This window comes from Triticum urartu, chromosome 6 (assembly GCF_003073215.2).
Source record: "Triticum urartu cultivar G1812 chromosome 6, Tu2.1, whole genome shotgun sequence".
NCBI lineage: Eukaryota > Viridiplantae > Streptophyta > Magnoliopsida > Poales > Poaceae > Triticum > Triticum urartu.
Window position 1 is genome coordinate 74,206,524 of NC_053027.1, and position 4,215 is coordinate 74,210,738.

The window sequence follows — 4,215 nt, forward strand, 5'->3', positions numbered from 1 at the left end:
TTTGATTTTACTGTTCACCCGGGCTCATTTGAGCTCGGGTGCAGAAACTCCGCGTAGCCTATCCTTCCTAGATAGGGGACTTACATGAAAAAGATTGGCAACATATAAGGAATTACGATTCGAAATAAAGCCTTTTTGGTTCACCCCAACATTACTCATGTGTCCGACTCTTCCTAATGGTAAACATGTACAAAAAAATGATGTATCTAAAAAAATACAACATACTTAAATAAAAGTAGACATCAAAATCATATACTTAGAATAAAGTTAATTCAGTACTTAAAAATTGGTAAACATGTATATAAAGATGTTGCTCATGTATACGGAAAATGTACATTGTCTGCGAAAAACTGTTTATTACCATTAAAAAAATTGTACACCATGTATTTGAAAGATCAAAAACATATATTTGGAAAAATGTAAATTCTTTAAAAATAGTTAAACATGTATATAAATATGTTCCTGATGTGTAAGAAAAATGTACATTGTTTGTGAAAAATTGTTTATTATCATTAAAAAAATCATTGTGTATTTGAAAATGCTGACCCTGCATTCAAATGTGTATGAAAATGTATATATAGGTTTATGGAAAATGTACAATGTTTATGGAAAATGGTAGACATCAGTAAATATAGGTTTTGGAAAATGCTAAACATGTGTATAAAATATGTTCCTAGTGCATACGAAAATGTTGAGTGTGTACTGAAAAAACAATTACATGCGTTGAACAAAAAGAAACTGATGAAAATTGACAATGAAAAAAAGAAAATCAATTAAGACCAAAAAAGAAAAAGAAAAAGAAAAGTCAAAGTAAAACAAAAAAGCGATAAAAACCATTGCAAAAGAATGGAAGCAGTGAAAAGTGAGAAAGAAACAAAGAAAAACAAACAAAATCAAAGAAAACCAAGAAAGAAAGAAAGAAACGAAGAAGGAAAGAAAGAAAAAGCAAAAAACAGTGAAAACCAAGAAAGGAAGAAAGAAGTAAAAAATAAAGAAAATAAAAAACCAATGAAGACCGTGAAAGAAACATGGAAAATCGGTAAAGTAGAAAAAGGTAAAACTGAAGAAAACCGATGAAGAAATAGAAAACCAAAAAGGGGGGAAATAGCTGCAGACCGTAATGCTCCTAGAAAGGCATATTTCGAATATAGAGGACGTTCCCAACAATCCACGAGAATATCATACCCAACTATGAACCATACGAGCACATCCTCTGTCACCCCCACTACGCTTACGGCTCTATACCCCAACCCAACTTGCTCTGGCCCTGGGTCCTCCCGCATCTCTTCCTCGGTAAGCGGACCATGGAAGCTGGGGAGTATCCGCTTGGGACTGATAGAAAACAACATATCTTTTCCCTCCCGACCCCTATAAAAATCTAGCGGAAGTCCGGTCGCGTCGGAGACATCTTTATCTGATTTTGAGGCTTCGTCGTCCGGCTCCTCCAAAATTATGTTAGGATCAGCTGGCTCATCCCCACCATCCGAGAAGAAAACAGAGACAAAACAGATTTGTTTCAATGAAATATCTAATCAGACTGAAATTGATGTCGAAGACACGATCATTCACATCAATTGAAGCAGGCAGGAAGGGCGCAGAAGCTACCGTTTAACGAATGCAATGCAAGCAAGGTAGCTTGCTTACTCTCCATCTAGCGTGCGTTGGCGGCAAGGAAGGAGGCATTGGAAAGACTAGACCATACACATTAATTAGTACAAGAAAGAGGCATTCGGGAAGCGAGTAGTCGCTTCTGGCGAAGCTTAACAAAGGCCGAATACTACATAGAGACAACTACTACCAGTCATGAGCGATAGTGAAGCCATCAGAGGCAGAAGCTATCGATTGACGGACGAAGCCGAGCCGATATGATAGGCGGGCGAAGTGAGCGAGACCAAGATGGGCCAGACGTGGAGTGGCGAAGGGGGCCTACTATACGTATACGTGATTAGTAAGTGGTTCAAGACATCGAACAAAAAATCAAGTGAACTAATGAACAGTGTGATTGATCAGACGAGTACCAAGGAGCAAGAAAACGTATGCGCTTTAGCAAGGGATGAGCGCGAAGTCCGTTTCTTGTTCTTTCGGTAGCCTTCTTTCATTTCTGAATTTGCTTGCGAGCAGTCCTTGCATTAGTATGAGTTCGTTGACCGCGTAAGGGCGATCCATCTTGATGACGAATTCCACGATAACGAGAAATAGAAATTAATCGTTCGATGTCTGCTCGTTCTCCCCTCTTCAATTCCCAATGAACAACATGATCTTGAGCTATCATTTGTTCAATTTGGTCGATCTGATACTTAGTTAACTCATTCATCTTGATGTTCCCACTGATACCTAATCGATAACGAAGCTGAATGGCTTTTTTCGGTCCAATTCCATCCATTTTTGTTGAGGCAATTCTGACTTGTTCATCGGGAAGTGATCTAGCTCCTGAGATATATGACATTCTTTATCCTTATCTTTTCCTGGTCTTCTCGGCTGGAATCTACAATCTACACCTCTCCAAACACAAACGCAATATCTTGAGTACCCGGAACCATGTTCAGTGCTGCAAAAGCGCAGCTGTAGCCCCCTAGAATCTTCGGCTCCTCGTTTTTATTCAATTATGAAATGACTCATTTTGATGGAGATTTGTAGCATCATTCAAGTAAATACAAATTGAGATCGTAGAAACATGAGCTTGTGATATAGCTACACCTAATTCCAGACCGGTTAATGCTAGAACTATAAATAAGGGACCAAGATCTCCTATGAAATAGAAAATATTATTCAGAAATAGCATAGTCCAAGCAAACCCACTTAAAATCTTTACTAAACTATGACCGGCCATCATATTAGCAAATAAACGTATTCCTAAGCTTAATGCACGAAAACAATAAGAGATTAGCTCAAGGAGTACTAAGAAAGGTGCTAACGGCAGTGGGACTCCCGCAGGTAATAAGAAGCTAAAAAAATGAAGCCCATGTCTTTGAAATCCAACGATCGTAATGCCTATAAAAATGGAAAATGAAAGAGCCAAAGTAATGAGAAAATGACTTGTCACTGTGAAGCTAAAGGGTATCATACCCTGGGGATTACGAAATAACGAAAAAGTAAAAGTGACCGAGATGCGAGGGAAAAACTTTTGTTTCACATTTCCAGAAAGACCACCTATTTGTTCGTTTACCAGGTTCAGCACAAAATCATAAATAAGCTCGACCAAGGATTGCCATGCATTTGGCACTGACTTTCCACCTCCCTTTTTCGTAACAACAAAAAACAGAAAAACAACCAAAACGACAGTGAGCAGCATATACAGGACTGCATTTGTAAATGTAAAATAAAAGTTGCCCACATGAAGATCAATTATTGGGTAAATGGCAAATTGATCCAATGGGGTTTCCAAAAAGAGCTGATTCGGAGCACTTAGAGCGCTACCCGGCGGGGAGTCTTCGGCCCTCCATATTTCGTTATAAAAATTAACAAAGCCCGTGTTCCAAGTGAAGCTTTCGCGCCCCTTAAAATGTAAATCTACGGAAGTATCCCTTAGATCCGAGGCAGAATCCACGCCCAGAAACTAGTTACAAAACCAGGTAACACCGTATGCAGGTGGCAAAACCAATTTTGCCTGCCACATGTATGATTCTACCATTTTTGTGATTTCAAAAAGCAAAGCCTTTGTATTTTCGGGTGCAATTCCATACATTTTGAAAAGGAGGTCCCTGTCTTTCAAGGTAGGTGCCTCCACCCCTTCCAAAAGCCGGTTCACAAGCTGCGGATCCAACGCAGGATGGGAAAATGAAAAATAAAAGAATGGACGTGAGAGACGCTTTGTACTGTTTGTGTTATTAAATTGAATTTGTTCATCTCCAGGTAACTCCATCTTTTTCAGCTCTGCTCACTCACTTTTGAAAGGAAAGGAGACTGATCTTGACGTCGGCGTTGGTTTTTCCAATGAAACGAATTAGTTTTGGATTGAGATTTCACATAAGCATTGCACAATGATCCGCATTAGGCGGGGAGCAGCAATGATACCGCTGCCCGAGAATAAGTACCTATCCCTCTACTACTTACGATAGAAAAGAGAAGAGAAGCTGGTGTTGAGAAATGAGAAGTGGGCTATATCCCCGGGGACTTTTTAAAAGAAGCTGAAAGGAAATGTTGCTTCCTTTCTATACGCTAATTCTTGCTTTGACGAGATGTTCCAGACAAGGCATTCTTAAGTCCCACCTCACC

At 39.3% G+C, this 4,215-nt stretch overlaps 1 pseudogene; it reads right to left on the reverse strand.

Moving 5' to 3' along the window:
• Window positions 1–2,110: 2,110 nt before the first annotated feature.
• On the reverse strand, window positions 2,111–3,861 carry LOC125514345 (annotated as a pseudogene).
• Window positions 3,862–4,215: the final 354 nt, after the last annotated feature.